At 32.4% G+C, this 19,315-nt stretch overlaps 1 long non-coding RNA gene across 1 annotated transcript; it reads left to right on the top strand.

The window, feature by feature from the left end:
* The first annotated feature begins 9,566 nt into the window (after window positions 1-9,566).
* LOC123668597 lies at window positions 9,567-10,568 on the top strand. Its single transcript, XR_006745598.1, has 3 exons — window positions 9,567-9,719; window positions 10,106-10,240; window positions 10,513-10,568. It is a non-coding gene; the product is annotated as an uncharacterized LOC123668597 (long non-coding RNA).
* The last annotated feature ends 8,747 nt before the right edge of the window (window positions 10,569-19,315 follow it).

The raw sequence follows: 19,315 nt of genomic DNA, 5'->3' as shown, positions 1-19,315 counted from the left end.
GCGCTACAAATTTAAAATTAGCCGATTGTCTCGTTCAAAAGTCGATGTGCACTATTAATTTCTGGGTACCGTATATCGTTTTAGCTTCATTGTCTAGCTTCACAGTCGACTGCTGGACATAGGCCTCCACAAGTTCGAGCCGAAAATGGCGTGAACTCATGTGTGTTGCCCATAGTCACCACGCTGGGCAGGCGGGTTGGTGACCGCAGGGCTGGCTTTGTCGCACCTAAGACGCTGCTGCCCGTCTTCGGCCTGTGTATTTCAAAGCCAGCAGTAAGATGGTTATTCCGCCATCGGTCGGCTTTTTAAGTTCCAAGGTGGTAGTAGAACTGTGTTATCCCTTAGTCGCCTCTTACGACAACCCACCGGAAGGGAGGGGGTGGTCAACTTAAGTTTATACAATAGGTAAATCATTATTCGTAAGTATGATAAGATGTAAGTAAAAAAACTGAAAAAAGTGCACTAATAAAATGAGTAGATATTTATTTACAAGAAAAATATTTCACTTTAAACATAGCATGTAGAAGAAATCTGACAAATTCATATCTAATCAGCCATTGTTGAAAAATCACATTTAAATATTTTAGAATTTTATGTTGTTTATTTTTTTCACGACTGAAAGAGATTTTAATTTAAAATAATTAAGTGACTTGTATAATTTTTTTTATAATTACTTTGATGGCTGATAAGACAATGAAATGTGACATTTCGTCTGGATAAATCTTAAATTTTAATGACGTCAGGCTTAGAGTATAAAATACTTTCTTTTAGTAGTAGAAGAATGTTAATTTAATAACATTAGATTAATGTAACGTCTTAAAAGCTTTTAGTTACGAAGCCGACGTCTTAATTTTAAGCTTGAAAAGCCTTGCAGGCTTCAAATACATTAGATTACAGCGTACAGTTACATCACAGGTAGATATGTAGATTTGAGATACACGAAATATATGAGATATGAGATAACTTTGTACATATAAAAAAAAGAAATTTGATAGTTATGTGGAAAAGTCTAATAACTTAATTAACCGATCAATTAACTCTTACATATCTAGAGTTATTTATTCTGACACTTTTTTGATAGCTTTGACACATTTCCCATTGGATATCGATGATTGGATTAGACAGCCTTTACATATTTTCGTCTCCGTATAATAATAAATTTAAATTGATTATAATATTTATTTTTGAGTGAATTGAACTTTCAAATCGATCGGTAGTTTACATAGTATATGAAGTTTCTACTTGAGGTACCTTACAATGATAATTAGTGTGTAATTTTCGTTTATAGACAAGTATTTCTTTGCGTTCCATACGTATTTAATTATCAAAAAGAAAAAAAAAGGAAAAAAAAACATAGTAGGTAGTCTGTTGGTAGTACTAGTTTTATCAAATATAATATTTTAGTCTTAAATTCATTGAAGAATTAGAATATAAAAACACAAACAATATAAAAATGTTGATTATTTAATTTATAAAATTAGAAGAATTGTCTGTAAATGTAGCTGTCGGGTTAGTTGATCAAAGTAAGTAATACCATATAAAAACGTCGCATCAAATTTAGCAAATAAGAGTAAATATAAGAGATGTCTTTGTACATATGAAAATAGAAGCAGTCTCATATTTTCATCAAACAATCAAAATTTCACTTTTCTCTTCATATTTTAATTTTTCTAATACTTGTTTTTTTTTAGTTTGAGAGTGATGGAAAACGTGTTTTTACATCTCCAGGAAATCGAACACCGATTGGTAAAAATTATAATTTGAGTAACTTAAACGTCCTTTGATATTAATTATGACGTATGAGATTTCTTCTAGAGGCATCTTAAAGATTAACGTGTAATCTAGCAATAGATATGTAGTGTTTGTTTTATTTATGATTGTAATTATTTTTGTATAGGTTGTATATGAAGATAAATAATACTACTAACAAGTAATAATGGTCTTGTGGTCCCAGGGCCGGATTTAGAGGTCTTGTGGCCTCGGGGCAACAAAGAATTGGCGGCCCCTTGTCCCCAAATTATTTTCCAAATAAAATGGACAATTTTTTTAACCCGTGAGAATACGCGCCCCTAAAAATCACACGGAACTGCGCGCGCGAGCTAAATGCTTATGTGCTGTAAAATATAACCCCTAGTAGCACCTTGTCATGCATCGCATTATATTATCATTCATCGTCATCATCATCATTGCAGTTTATTGCAGTCCACTGTTGGACATAGACCTACACATGTTCGCGCCAAAAATGGCGTGAACTCATGTGTGTTGCCCATAGTCACCACGCTGGGCAAGCGGGTTGGTGACCGCAGGGCTGGCTTTGTCGTACCGAAGACGCCGCTGCCCGTCTTCGGCCTGTGTAATAATCGCATTATATAGGAGAAGAATATTTAGGAAGGTACAGAGAAGCTGGTGACTACACAGTGCCATTAATATCAAAAATTGTCGATATAAAATTTTTGGTGAGCAAAATGCTAATAGCGCGCCTTCTCACGGGTTAAAAGGGAAAACGGGAAAAAATATGAAAGGAAAAGTTGTTTGGTGTTTACTAGTCTGTTTTTTTCCATAGTCTCTATTGTGCTCTTTAGTGGTGGCTACGGGGCTGTAGCCCCAGTTGTCCTCCCCTAAATCCGGCCCTGTGTATTTATTTGTTAAGCAAGGTGACCAGAACTGGAGTTCTGGCCACCTTAAGCCTAGCCTTTAGCCTAGTAGGTCTGGAGAACTCCAGAACTCCTAGGGAGTGTCGGGTTAGGGCCAGCAAACGTTTGCGATGCTTCTGGTTTTGCTGGCGTCTATAGGCCATGGTAACCGCTTACCATCAGGTGAGCCGTACGCTTGATTGCCACCCTGGTTATATATGTAATATTTATCGTATTAAAATTAACAAAAATACACAACAAAAGAGAACAGAAAGTGACTGTTATAGGATGATCTGTTTAGATTACTCAACTGTTCTACCCGATTTTTACTTGTCTTTGTTAAAAAATAAAATTTGGAATATCTGTAACAATTAAATAAATGTAAGTTAAAAAGGTAGATCACATTTTCGTAATAAATTATAAATTTTAAGATATATTCATGAATAGCCATAACACTATTAGTGAGATGTATCAATATAGGATATTATATGTCGAAATCTTTAACTTCTATATGTATATCCATATATTAGAATCCGAGTCAAGAAGCACAATTTGATAAAATATAAAAGATATCTTTGTAAATATAGAAATAGAAGAAGTCTTACATTGTCTTCAAAAATCAATTTAGTTTTAAAACTGATTGGCCAAACAAAAATATATTTATTTGTATATTCTTTCTAAAATACCTCTATACTCACTTTTTTCTTTTTTTTTTTTTTAATTTTTGCTAAATTTCAGTTAACGGTTACCATTCCACAATACATTCCAATGAAATTCATTTTTTTTAAATTAGTTTTTATAACTTTTAGTTTTTTGTTACTATTAGATATTACAAGGTTTTTTTTTTGCATTTCAGAATGTAATCCATCTGTATCTAATGATCTAAATCTGTATTTTAATTATACTAACTGTTATGTGTTTCTCTAAATACAACTGCAGTTAAACATGTTAATAATTTTGGTTTGTTTATATGAACACGAATTTTAAAATGTACTGATATAATAACGATTGATTGAGTTGAGATATGTAAGGTTTCTTCTAGAGGTACCTTGGAGTAGAAGTAAGTAATATAATTACTAAATATTTGGGTTCGAGGACTATTACATTTACAATATTCTCTATACATAATTTTGTTCAATATTTATTTCAATTTAATTATATTTATTGTAACATGTACGAGTAGATTTATTGTAATATGTAATTTTATATAATAACCATCCATAGTTAAGTTTAAGTAATGTATTAGTCTATTTTATCTTTATTTCGTACAATACCTTTTTGTTGTATTGTAATTGGTATTCATTGAAAAAGCAATCTCCTAAGACTGCCATAATGTGCTTAAAAGGAGAATACATATATTATATGTTAAGTACTTGGTATGGAAGTAAATAACTATATATTATATTAATTTGAACCAAATTTTGTTAAGGTTACCGGTTCGTAATCTGTCTTTTGTTATTCGTCACACGATTAACAGATACGTTTACTTACGTTCGTATTTTATTTTTATCTGATTCGTGCCCATCGCGATCGAGTAATATTTAAGAGTAGTTAAATTTATATAGTATAGATATATGAATGCACCTTACGTATTTTTGTAGACGAGATCACCTGCAAAACGCATAAGGCGTGCAGTAAATTATAGGAAGAAAGACTTCGGTAATAATCTTTATGAAGCCCATTTGAAGATGAGGCTATTGTTAGTAATTATTTACTTAAAAAAGGCTTAAAACCAAAAGTGAAAATTAATACAGTAGTGTGTAAATACAATTGATAATTAGCGATAATGACATAGGTATACTCTTTACTAGTTCTTGAAATTTTCTGATTTTATCAATAAATAATATTTCTTGTAAATTGTTATTTATTTGCAAAATGATCTTTATAAAAATGTTTGACTTCTACTTTTTTTAATATTTTTAATTGAAAATGGATATATTGGACAGTATATTTGAAATAAATTGATTTACACTAATTTCATTGCATAAAAAAGAAAGGTTATTACAATTATAATTTTATTTAACTCTAAAACCAGTAGTTTTATTGTATATTACATATTTCTCTTCAAAAATTATAACTATGCTATCCGAAATCGCATAAGTAATCCGCCCAAAGTTTTCCATTTACCAATTTAAATCACTACATAGTATAAAACAAAGTCGCTTTCTCTGTCCCTGCACATGTATGTACGCTTAAATCTTTAAAATTACGCAACGGATTTTGATGCGGTTCTTTTTAATAGATAGATTGATTCAAGAGGAAGGTTTATATGTATAATAAATCCATTAAATAGTGGAGAAATACTGTTATTTTTGAGTTTTCTAATGTTATGTCGTAAATAATAATTTTTTTTTTCGCTTAAATTGCAAACGCAGGCTGAACCTTACGAGATTTATCAAAATAATGTACTAAGTATTGTACACATTGAAAAGGTCTACAGAAAACTCCGCGATGGTATATACCTATCTCTTATGGATATCCCACAATAACATTTTTTTGTCATTTACTTTTTACGACAAATAATGGCTAAATTTCGAAGCGATTTTAACCAATACAGCATTAATCCTTATCCAATTAAATACCTTAAATATATTTTTTATTTAATATAGATCTATATGGCCCTTTACAGCATATGATTTAAATGAATATTTTCGAAGATATTACAGATTTAAAAATCGCAGTACGTAGCGTTTGCGGCGGTTCCGGCCGGCTTTTAGTCTAATTTAACGCGTGCGGGCCACGGGCAGTAATGAATAAATCAAAACTACTGGATCGATTTTAATCATTTTTTCAGTGAATGACATAGGCTATAATTATATTTTATACCCGTGCGAAGCCGGAGCGGGTCGCTAGTGTTTAATACAGACATTTCAGTTCTTTGTGGGTCCTAGATATGTGTGCGTATGTTCTTGCAAATAGACGTTTTGATGGTCATGCGAATTGCGACTGTAATCATTTTTAGAAAACCCAGGTTGTTTTTGATTTGTTGTGTAAATATAATTGACTGCTTTGTGCTCCGGGGTTTGTGGGTTCGATTCCCACCCCGAGTCTGGGTGTAATATATATTTATTTAAATATGTATTATTTATATGTATGTTTATAAAAAAAAAAAAAAAAAAACGTAGCTACACTAGTCTGCTGTTACCTATAACACAATCATTAAGTTGCTTACTTTAAGAACAGATGACCGTCTGTGTATGTTGTAAATATTTATTTATTTATTTAAATATAGTCATTAGGTTGTTAAAGTAGCAATAGGTTAGACTTTTTCAAATCTGGAGTAGCCGATCTAGGAAATTACGCAACTGAATAATAACAAAATTTTAACTGAGTGTAAAAATTGGTAAATATAAAATTGGTGAAGAACTGGTTTCGGGGTTACCTAGAGGAACGACGACAACACATAGGCCTCGACGAGCCTTTTTTATGTTTCTTGATGTGCAAGCTGGAGTACCTCAAGGTAGCGTCTTTCTCCTTTGTTTTTCTAAATTTTCATAAATTCAATTACCTAATGTATCTCTTCTCTCTATCATGTGTATGCAGACCACACCCATATTTATCGCCATTTTGCGCCAGTAGATATTTAGATTAGTGAGTGCAATTCATTCAACTAACTTGGTTCTGAGCCCTGATAAATCTCAGGTTATAATTATTGATAGCGCTTGGACAGTTGCAAGAATTGAAAGTACGAATTTATCCTTAGGCTTTAGATGACAACGGTATATGGCGGTACTTTGTTCTTGTTATTTATAAGTCAGTGTCTCTTATTAGACCTTTGCTGGTTTTCGTAGTGATTTTCGTAGTAATTTGTTGCTATTGATAATATGTCGTACCTTTTTGTCTTTGTTTTGAAAAATTGATCTTTCATATTAGGGAGAACCCATTAATTACGTGAGCTATTTTTCGATCAGTTTAGGCTCCTCCACCCCTTAGGTGAGATTTTGTCTTGATCCCTTCTCCCCTTACATGAGTTTGACGCAAAAAAAAATTTAAACTAAATTTATTTTTTATTATTCGGGATAAAAATAAACTAGGTATACTATAGTTATATTTATTTAAATTAAATATAATTTCAAGCAAAAAACGGCTAAATATAACATGCATTTAAAATTTTTAGTCAATTCATGGAGACACGTGTACTTTGCACTCGTGTGCTCGTGTAACCCGGGCATAGGGAATAATCGATACGTTGCCTATACTATTGTTCTTTCTTTTAAATACCCGAAACTCTTTATCTTTTTTTTTAATTCTTTTGAATTTAATGATTTTAATAGCAATGACATTTATTTTAGCGAGGAAAACGAACACCAAACATCTGGGGGCACGGTAGTGCCCCCGCCAAGACGAGACAAAAAAAAAAAAAAATCGAAAAGCACTACCTATCTTTTCTCGAAGCGCTTCGTCGTTTTTTTGAACCCTCATAACTTGGGTTTGGATTATACCAGATAAACAAAATTCTGGGGATATGATGTCAATAGCGGATTTATTAAACATATAAAGTTTCAATTGCATAGCTCTTATACTTTAGATTTTATTGATACCTAAAAAACCCCGATTTCGTCACTCACTGATGATCATCAAAATTCATAGAGTACTTCCTGAAGTCCCAGAAAGCTGAAATTTGGTATGTAAGCTAGTATTAGTACACAAACAACAAAAAAATTCTAAAACTTGGAACTTTTACCCCCCAACCCCTTAAACTAGGAGATGGAAGTTTGTATGAGACTTCCGCAAATTTTGATGCTAGAGGTCTGAAAATTGATATAAGGACTCCTTGTTATTAATAATAATAATAAAATATATAAAAAATAAAAATCGGTTATTAGTTTATGTCGAAAATTTACATTTTGTAATTTTGCTATTTAAGTTTTGGCGGAGGTCACTGTTTGCATATCAGTTCAACATAAAATCAAAAACAGCGTGTTTAAACCGAATATTGTGAAGATTGGATGATATTTATGGTATAAAATGTGTCGGAGCTAAAATGCAGCTATAATATTGTCATAAGCAACTTACAAAAAGAAGTGAAATCCCACCAAAAACATTTTCATGTAAAATGTTGCCAAGACGAGATCATATGGCTCGCACTGTCAAAAAGTTATCAGATCTCATGTAGAGCCAAGCTTCTAACTCTACACGCCCTAACTCTGCAAACCCTAACTTTACAAACTCTACACCTTAGTCAAAATATGTGGCTTGGCCGTTTCATTACTACCGGCTGCCGATGTTGTAGATGACGACTTTCCTGTCTCATTTATATATATGTATATTTTCTTTTTATTTTTTATTATATGTATATCAATTATTCTTCTTCTTTTTATTTTTTCTTTAATAGAACTATTGTATAACAGAAAAGTAATAAACAGTGAATAAATTTTTCACCTTACGCCCACGCGACGGTAGCAAAACGGCCAAGCCACATATTTTGACTAAGGTGTAGAGTTTGTAAAGTTAGGGTTTGCAGAGTTAGGGCGTGTAGAGTTAGAAGCTTGGCTCTACATGAGATCTGATAACTTTTTGACAGTGCGAGCCATATGATCTCGTCTTGGCAACATTTTACATGAAAATGTTTTTGGTGGGATACATATTTTTAGTATCTTTAATATTTTATATTTTTTGGAGTTGAGGTGAGATTTTCGATTATCCGTCCTCGGTTTAAATGAGATTTAGTGAGATTTCATTGGACTCCTCCCCCCATTCTGAGCTCACGTAATAAATGGATGTCCCCTTAGGTATCCAGTTTGTCTTTTCGGCAAGAAACCTAATTGCCTTTTCCTCAGTCCTCCAGTCTGATTAATACGTTTTTCGTATGTAGATACTTAACGTAAAATTTTCACCGTCTCTTTCTATTTGAGTTTTTATGTCTTTCCTTATATAAACTATTTGATTTCTAATATATTATGTTTTAGTTGACGTCTTAATTATTTTTGATCTTTTCCCATAAGTTCAATTACTTTTCCTGATAAATGTTCTTTGTCATTTGAATTATTTTTAGTACTTATCTTGCTGTTAGTGTGTTATGAACTATGTTGTATTTTTGTTGATTGTACAAGTTTTGAAGTAATGATTTTGTTACAAATTTGAGATTTTAGGTACATTTAGCTTAATACCAACAGTCTATTCTTTGTTTATTGGCACTGACTTTTCAACTTTGGAAGGGCGATTTAATTTAAAATTAGATAATGTGTTCATACATGGTCTGAGCATTCTATGGTTACTATTAAAATTTAAATTTACAATGGTGCCACATTCCTCAAGTGACTTTGATTTATTTGTCGTTTTAAAAATAGTCAATTTCATTTTTATACCAGCCATACATACAAAGATTTCTCCTAAAGACGTAAGTGTCTTTATCCTTTTTTTACAATAGCAATTACTATCAAATTTTTATACTCATTAAACAGTATAAAAACAACATGAATGATGTTTTTTTCTCCCAACGTACAAAAATAAACATATACACGTTTACTTTGTATACAGTTAACATTAAAATTAACAAACATATTTTCATTTAAAACACCATTCAATAAATTACATTATGGTGCCGATGGGGGACAAAAACGTCTTGGTCTTGCCTTTTTGGGCATTAGACATGTTGGAAATGAAAACGAATTAAAAACGGAAATTATAAAATTTGCAATGTCTTAACAAGTAATCAAAGCGATTTTATAATTAAAAATTATACTAAAAATCTCAGATATTAAATTCATGTGATAATTTATGGGTTTCCCCTCTGTAATTTTTTAATTTAATTTTCCGATTTGTGTGCAATGTGTGTTAGTGAAATAAATTAATATAGTTATTATTGTGATAAAAAATAAGGAAGCGGACAAATTGAGTGTCCTTTAAATACCCTTTCCGTGTTATAGTTAAACGTTGATTGGTAAACAAGAACATAGCGCAGAAGCGAACATTTCCAGATTTTACGTTTTATTGATTCTACGAAAGGTCGGACATGCGCAAGTCCCTCTTATTCTAGCTGTGCCTGGAAATCTAGGCATTCTAGCTTTTGCATTCAATGTAAGGTGACATATATTGAGACGTGAAAGTTTTGAAGAATTAATACAGTGATAAATCACTCAATTTGTGAGTAAAAAGTGTTATTTATTTTGTTTACACTATTGTTATGACAGCCGATTGTAATATTTTATGTAAATTACATATTATGTTTTTTATTGTCATTAAATTGCGAACTGATATTATTTTTTTTTAAATAAGTGGTCATATTTTTTTGTTTGTCCCCATCGAATGCCTCCAATTGCTGTGCTACACCGATATTGCTTACTTTTGTATTTGTGAATTTCGAATATTTTCAAAGAGAGGTTGTCCAGGTGCTGGCACGTCTGCGCAGTTGCGATTCAAATTAGAGTAGGGGTGATTAACAGCCATGCGCTATTGCGTTTATTACAAACTTTTCTTCTCAGTGAAAATTATAATAAATCGTTTTAATAGGAAAAATGTGTTGTTTTTAGGTATTAGTTTATTATGAAAGTTACGAATCATTAATAAAGATGATTAAAACAAACGACGAAAAAAATAAGGAGGTCGCAAGAGGAGCTGGATTTTACACCCAAAGGACGGATAGCAACGTGCTCTGCGAAAGCTTGGTAGATGCTCATTATTTACATTGTGATAAGAGATAAGAAATAGTATTTTGTGAGACTAGCCTAGTCTATCAGTAAAGTTTTTTTATATATATTGCAATTAAAATTATGAGTATTGTACGCTAATGCGGTTGTTGTTGTATTATCTTAGCCTGTTTTGCATGAAATTATGCAAAAGAGCGAGTGTACAGACAAGTGACAGTGTATCAAAATATTTTTTACTTACAAAATATTTTTGAATTCTGCAAATATTTTTTATATTATTTTGATTGCAGATGTCTAAACTCACTGAGAAAAACGATGATGACTCAAAGAATGACGTAAAATCTGCCTACAACTCAGGAACAGACGGATCTGGTAAAACGTTTGTTTGACGAATAAAAAACATTTATTTTGAAATTATATAAATAAAATATTATTTTGTTTTATATTTCAGATGACACGTCGGATGAGGAGCCTGAGAAGGGCGATAAGAGTAAATGTTAGTATTATATATATAACCTGGCAGACGTTATCATGCCCGGAAAACAGCTACCAAATTTGATCGCATACATTCCGATAACAGCGCCACCTACCGAGTCCAATTTAGATAAAAACTACCCTAACTCCCAAGTTAGACCAAATTACAGATGCTTACAAAATTTGATAAAAGTTGGTTCAGTAGTTTCGGAGTTAATCGCTAACATACATCGTGACACGAAATATATTTATATATATGGTTTGAAATTTCTGGAGTTAGAAACTAGAAAGTTTTTCCTTAAGCTAGAAATTTAAAAAACATGAATGTTTCTTAGACTTCTAATTGTATATAATATAAATACCTAATATTAAGTATACGCTGGAAGCATTGGCGATAATGCTGTATAGTAAAATAGGAGATTAGTTCGTATTACTAAAATAACCCAAAAATCGATTGAATACTCCTAAAAGAAGACTGGTTTTCGCAAGACTGTTCTAGTAAGTCTAGCGCACTAAAAGTGAATCACAAATCAGGGATACCAAGAACCAGAGTTGACAAAGGGGGTAGGCTTGGGCCAGGCTGCGCAACCTTGGGCCAAGATTGGCTAATCCAGCCTTGGGCCTTCATTGGAGATCCGAGCGTAGGCCAAGACTAGTTAACCCAGAATTGGTCGTGCCAATGATTATCCAACCTTGGGCCAAGACTGGCTTACCTAGCCTTGGCCATTCAATGTAGATCAAAGCGTGGGCCAAGACTGGTTAACCCAGACTCGGCCATGCCAATGATTCTCCAACCTTTTTTTTGGTATCGCAAGGGAACCGATTTACGGGTGATATCCAGGATGCCCGGGTAGGCATTCCTAGACCGTATGTCGGCTTCAGCACTTGGGATTGCAATACCGACCAAAACTCCTGCGGGCGCCTTCAGCCGCTTTAATTGGAGGGTCCCGGATCTGCAGGCAACAGGATCCCCCCAGCGGCAGACTGGCCTCGGCGAAAAGGCCAGACTTCTTCTTCATGGGGACTGTCCGGCTCACCTCTGAACAATCCCGACGACGCCGTGTCTAGTAGGACCGGGTTCCCATCCTGGCCCGACACGGGCACAGGGGCGTTACTGGACGCATATTACGTAGCGCCTTCTACGCACCCCGTTCGTCGCCTGCGGACGGAGGCCTCATCGGTGGCCTCTTCTCTCATCCGCTCAAGCATGGCTCAGTCTTGGCAATTAAGCATTGTCCAGTCTTGGTAATTAAGCATGGCCTAGTTTTGGTAACTGAGCCTAGCCCAGTCCCGGCAACCAAGTCTGGTCCAGTCCCGGCAACCAAGTCTGGTCCAGTCCCGGTAGCCAAGTCTGGTCCAGTCCCGGCAACCAAGCCTGGCCCAATCCCGGCAATCAAGCCTGACCCATTGTTATCATTCCAGACTTCTACCAAGACTGGGCCAGGCCTGGCTTGCAAGCTTGGCCCAGAGTTTTACATAGTTGGGCCAAGCCTGGGACAAGCTCGGCTCCGTGGTACTTTCCTCTCTGGGAAGTCCTAAACTATTGTGATATAATGATTATACATTACTTTAACTTAACGTCAGGCCGCAGGCAACTTAATAATATATTTATATTATATATTATTTATGATATTAATATCCGAAGGAAATTTTGAAATATTAACTTATAACGCACTGTGTCACATGGCACAATTAAGTGCTGTTTTGCTGAATTGATTAGTTGATTTAAATTTTTTGAATTTATCTTTTGGTTTAATTTTGGATTATAAATACCGCCGTTTCGGTATTTACATGTCAACGTGATTCTTTAAACTGGCATTACTTTTTTGCTTATGAATCGATTGACATGAAACTCACTAAATGTTAAACGAAGCTTACCACAATAAATTAGTGAAAACCACATCTAAATCGGATAAGCCATTTCTGAGATTAGCGTGCACAAACGCACAGACATTAGACAAAAATTGTAACAATGATTGTTTTAGGTGCTATTTGCTTTAATAAAGGTCTCAATAATATTTATTTTCATATATCTTCCATGTACAGACAGCGATCCGTTACATTTTTATTATTATTATAATAATATATGTATTGATGGCTTCATTAGAATAGTTGTCTAACATGACTCTTAAGGAAAATAAAAATATTGAAAAAAAAAATTACAGGCCCGTTGGTTCCGGGATCTTCAGGATCACGAAACACACCACGCGTTTTCGAAAAAAGTAACCATTTGTATGAACAAGAAGCTCTGGAAAATGAAGCTCTGAAAAAAGAAGGTCTTAAAGAGGTATCAAATTACTATGGATTTATTAATTAATTTATACGATTTTTACCAATACATTATTTGGAATTGACGAAATGGTGCAGCGGTGATTCGTGTGCATTGTAACTTAATTTAAAAAAAAAAAGAAATAATACACCTAACATAGTATGTAAGAAATATTGTTCACTAACTAAAATGAGCCACTGGTTACTTGAATAAAGAATATAATATATTTTTATTATTTGAAATGTATTCTTTATTTATAATTTAAATTTTTTACAGAACGATGATTCGTTGGATGAAGATATCTTGGAAGAGGACAATGTGTTTTCGAAGATGACAGATGATGAAAAGATCGATATCTCTTACTCACCTTAGACGTATTGATTCTAAAACGTATTATGTATTTCAACCAAATCTTGGTTATGCTATCATACGTTTCTAATCTTGTTAGTTATTCTAAAATGAATGTTTATATGTGTTAGTCATAAAACATTTAAAATGTAAAACTTTGCTTCTAACAACTAAGCTTAAAAACCATAAATATTTTTTCATAATTGTCCTTTTAGTAAATATTTTCGAATGAACCCCATGATGCATTCATGCTTTTTAATATTTATATTATTATTTCGGTATTGTTTTGTTAACAAAGGTTTATATTTTTTCCATAAATTATGAAGGAAATGTTAACAAGAAATTGTTGATAAATTTAACTAAAGAATTAAAATATGCCGATCCTTTTTGCGCAATTCTAAAGCATAATGAAAAATTAAAAAAAATGTATTCTGTTTTAAATTTGTCGACTATACTCGTATATTTTTATAACACTGTATAATGTAATTTATAGAACACTTAACTTGAAATCTATTAAAAATAAATTATATTTATAAAGGTTTAGTTCTCAAAAATAATGTGTGTTAATTTTGATTATTCAGACGTTAAGATTAGTTATTAAGATTATAAACGTAAATATAGTAACAGTTTGTTAGATTATTTATTATTACAAACAGAGGTCAGCGCACAAAAAATGTAACTACTTTTCTAAAATGTTTTTCTCCATTACGTGCCCTTAGCATAGACAGATGGGTGAGTATGGTGGGGAGATTTAAACTCGTTAAAATATGGTGTCCAGTCTAAATAATGAATAAAAAAATATATCTACCTTCTTCTCTTATCTTTTCTCAGAGTGGTTACATATTTTTGTTGCTTGCCTCAGATCTTGTTTACTTTTTTACACCATGAAAAAAAAGTAATTGACTGCAAATTGGTTGTTATTTATATCACTGTTTGTTTGTGATTGAATTGTAATTACTTTACAAGTTAGATTATTTTAAGTATAATACATACAATTAGCGAATGTACTTGTTTAAAAAGCATCAAGTCTCTTACGAATTTGTTTTTGATTAAGTTTTTAGTTTATTTATTTTAGAAACTTAAATGGTTAACCTAACATGGTTAATGTCTTGAAAATGCCATCAGATTTTGTCAACTACTAATAAAACTATGTGTCTTTCAGTTGCATTGTACCTTCTTAGTAATTACATATGTATTATTTTATCCTTTAATCGTAGTTTTGCGTGTTATCTAGTCAGTTATTCCTCGGTTCGTAGTGCTCTTTATATACGCTGATTAAATATTATAAATGTGATCATTTACTTACTCATAATAAGATATATGAAACATTTCGGATTTACTCGATTTACATGCCCTGATACGATTTACGTAGGATGGCTCAGAGACGACTGCGGTATTATGGGTATAAATAAACTTTGAATTTTAACACACAAAATATAGATGTTTAGATGTTAAGAGTTTGAACTAGGTACTAATATATCTTTTTAACTAGAACAATTATTTAAGTCAGATGTTATGATTTTATTATTTTGATAAACATTTTTTAAATTATTTTATATTTAATATTTATAATGTTATATTTAATATTTATTGTATTTTAAATATCGATGTTTATTTTAATAAATGTCTTAAATGTCCGATTGTTTGATTATACATTTATAAAAATAATTCTGTGCCCGCGACTTCCTCCGCGTGGAATTTAACAGAATAATCATTGTTCATTTCGCAGAATTATAAAATAAATAAATTTCGATAGTAAAAGTAGCCTACGTTACTCCTTATTTCATCAGCTATCTGCTAGTGAAAGGCCCGTCAAAATCGGTACAGCTGTTTCAGAGATTAGCCGGAATAACCAGACGGACAGATTGACAAACAGACTGACAAAAATTATAAATAGTGCTATTTTGGTATATGTACCATGTATATGAATTTAGTTTTTTTTTAATCTTTTATTTTATAGGAGTTTAATCACTTAGTGATTATGTCACCCGTAACACCAAAAAAAAAACAATGAATTTAGTTAAAAGCGGTTATTTTAATATTACAAACAGACAACTGCTTGCTTCATTCTACTGCAGTCCGCTGTAGGACATAGGCCTTCCCAAGCTTGCGCCATACACTTGTCCGCATATGCTTGTCCGCAATCCTTATCCTTATCTTACGTATATCGTCGGTCCAGCGGGCGGGAGGGCATCTCACACTGTATTTACTAACACGTGGTCTCCAGTTCAGGACGCATCTGCTCCAGGGGTCATCGGTCCTGCTACACAAATAATAATAATAATGATAATACACTTTATTTTACACCAAAAACAGAAATAATACAAAGCAAAAAATGAAAAATACTAACAATATATTCATTAGGTACAAAGGGTGACCTTATCGCTAAAAAGCGATCTCTTCCAGGCAACCTTAGGGCAAAGGAAATGGTCTAGCGTCAGCATAGGTGTACTAGTTACAACAAATTTATAATAAATATTCAAATAATTAAACATATACAAACATACATAAATACATACATACTGACATATATACATACATACCCACATACATGCATACATACATATAAATACATATATACATTATAATTATAAATTACTTCTTTATTGTTGAGTTTGAAGAAAATACATCCAAATAGTCTTTTTAAAAGGTACAGGTGTTTGTACACGTCTGATATTCAAGGGCAAGGTATTCCATAGGCGAGAGACTTGAGCTGTAAAAGATTTATCATAAAAGGAAGAGGAGTGAGAAGAAATTTTAAGAAGAAAATTGCTGTCAAAACGAAGAATACTGCTTATTAAAGAATGTTTTGTCAAAGGGTACCAAACAAAGGTGACATCTTCTGATGCGGCAACGCATTTCGATTAGGTTCTAACTATCTTTAAAACATTTTAGTGATTTTCACACACTCAGACATACACTTCAGCCTATTACAGTCCATTGCTGGACATATGCCTCCACAAGTTCGCGCCGAAAATGACGTGAACTCAAACAAACAGACAGATAGACAGACAGATAGGCAGACAAATATTGTAAAAGATGTTATTTTGGTATATATATCGTGTATACATCTTTATGCATTTAGTAAAAGGTGGTTATTTTAATGTTACAAACAGCTACTTCAGTTTTTTTTATTTGTATAGATTATACGTAAATATCTCCTTTTGCAAAGACACTCCTCAAATGTAGTAAATGACAGAAAAATAAGATCAATAAAAATGTTTCTTTGTTAATATTGGTTTTCTAAACTTCATTATCCGGCTACTTTACAGATATTTTCAAGAAATATCTCTAATATTGTATATTTAGACTTAAAAAAATAATGATAAAAATAAGCTAGTACAAGTTTCGATAGTGTAATTTGGAACCCTTTGTTCTTGCGATGAAAAAAAGGAAGGTGGTGACTTCTGCGCAGTAGCGGTTCAGAGGAGAGGGGGTTACTAAAAGTCATGCGCATTAGTGTAGTTAAACTTTCCTGTTAATGACATTCTCATTAAATATACGGAAAGTTAATTGCGTTCTAATTACACGAGATTTTGATGTTGTAAGATAATTCCAAATCTGTGAACGAGATGACCAACACTGAAGAAAGTAGAAAGGAACTCAAAAATGCAGCTGGCTTGAACACCCAGAGCTCAAATAATAAAGCACTCTGCGACAGCTTGGTACATGTCTATGATTGTTATTTTTGTATTGTGAAATGAGGTAAAAAGGAATCATTTCGTGAAATTAATTTTATGCTTTAGTTTGTTCAAATGCGATTGTTCTTATATATGTATGCGAGGATTATTCTTATGTGTATTTATATGTTATGTACAGATAAGGTCTAAGAACAGTATTATTTTTTTTAATGCATCATTTATTTCAGTGATGTATAATTGTAAAAATATGCATAAATGAGCGAATAATAAAATAAAAAAATGTTGAATTTGTTAATTTTATATGTACTTTATATTTTTCTGTTCAGGTTTCAAGAATGATTGAAAAAAATAATGAAAAGTCGAAGTCTAACGTAAAACTGCAGTATCGTTCAGGAAGAAATAAAACTGGTACGATATTTGGATAAAGCATATAAGCTATTTCAAATTTATATATACGTAATATAAAATTTGTGTTTGTTTTTTATTTCAGACGAAATGTCGGACGCTGAAGTGTCAGAGATGCTGAACGAAGAAAGCGAATGTTAGTATCGTATCCACTAAGATATGATCGAATAGATAATAATGTTATTTATAACCACCTCAATCGGTGAACTTGAACCACGATAATCTTTTATTCGTGAATCGTTTTATTTTTTATAGAATCAAACTTTGTCTCCACAATAACGAACGTAAAAAAGAATAATAAAATTTTATGCGCGAACATTCCAGCGATTACTTTTTATTTAAATATAAAACCACAAATATGCAATAAAAATATTTAAAGTCGTTCAATTTTCAGGGTTATCTGTTTTCACTTCATCGGTATCACGAAATCACGAACGTCCTCCAATTTTTGAAAAAAGCGATAAAATGTATAAAAAACAAAAAGAGAAGGAAGCTTTAAAGAGGTATTATATAATATATTAATGTAGCCTAATTGTTATCTATAACTACTAAATAAGAAATAAGATTCCTATATTTTTAGCAATATCAAAATTTTATCAAAATTTTATCAAAATTTCGGCGCAAACTTAGGAAGGCCTATGTCCAGTAGTGCACTGCGATAGGCTGAAGTGAAGTGAAGTGATATACTAATTTACACACGTACATATATGGACTAATCACAGTTTTATGCTATGTACAAATAATATTTTATTAGAGTTTTCCCATCCAAGTAAATATATAATAATTTAAGTATAACATGTCGTTTTATACAATTATGTTAGCAAAAAAACGTACGGCTAGCTTGATGGTAACGGTTCCGGTAGCCTTTAGACTCCTGAAACACCACGAGTTTTGTAAGCCCATTGCCTCTCATTCAGAGGAATGAGTGGCAACTCGCGATCCACCTCAGGAGGTCTGGCTACCCTACTCACCACAGGAACACAACACCACTTGAGCGATTATTTAGCTGTTATCTTCTGTAAGAGTACTTCCCCAGTCGGGTTGCTCCAGATTTTAACAGGATATTTCCGGCAGCGACCTACCTGAATGTGTAGGTTTTTGTTCTTAAATTTTAACTACCCATATATGATACCATATAATGAGCTATTTACTCTCATAAAAGGTTTATGGTAGAGATATATCAATGAGAACCCTTTACGCAATTAGAATGAGTACGTTTTGTGTCTTTTTTTTAGTATTCTCTTTTTTATAATTTACTATAATTGTACTTACCGTAAAAGTGTTATTATTTATTAATCGATGTATCAAACATTTATTTTTGTGTTTACAGATCAAGGAATTGCAATGGAAAGCCGATGAACTTTCGTAAGAGGATCACTTAATTTCGAAGATACTGATAACGTTTCTATGTCTTGAAGGCTTACTTTTTTATCATGTTTCCACTTCATACGCTCCCATAATTATCATTTCTTTTCGACCCCTATTTGTAAATTAAAATTAACTCTACAATATAGGAGCAAAAGTATTCAAAGCTTAATACATTAACTGTGTTATATTCACCTAACATAAATTTCTTAAGACTAACTAGTAACATAAACCTCATATATCTCGTCTGTCCACTAAATTAATAAAAAAAAAAAAAAAAAATTACTTAAGAAAATTTGTTCAAAAAACTTATCTATGTATTGTGTAAATTGTATATACAAAAAAAGACTCAAAGTTTTGGATGATATATGGTTTTGAAGTATACTTTTCTTGTTAGAAAGCAAAGATGATATTTTTTGACATTACAACATATTTTTTGACAAACTTGTTGAAAACAAATGAGTGCAGTAGTGGTGTGTATCGCTTCAGCCTGTAATATTCTACTGCTGGGCATAGGTCTCTTTCTCCGTGTAGGAGAAGGAGCAGAGCTTAATCCACCACGCTTCTCCAATGCGGGTCGGTGGATATATA

This window comes from Melitaea cinxia, chromosome Z, assembly GCF_905220565.1.
Source record: "Melitaea cinxia chromosome Z, ilMelCinx1.1, whole genome shotgun sequence".
Lineage (NCBI taxonomy): Eukaryota > Metazoa > Arthropoda > Insecta > Lepidoptera > Nymphalidae > Melitaea > Melitaea cinxia.
The sequence above is the reverse complement of the archived record's forward strand: the minus strand, read 5'-3'. Positions and strand labels throughout refer to the sequence as shown.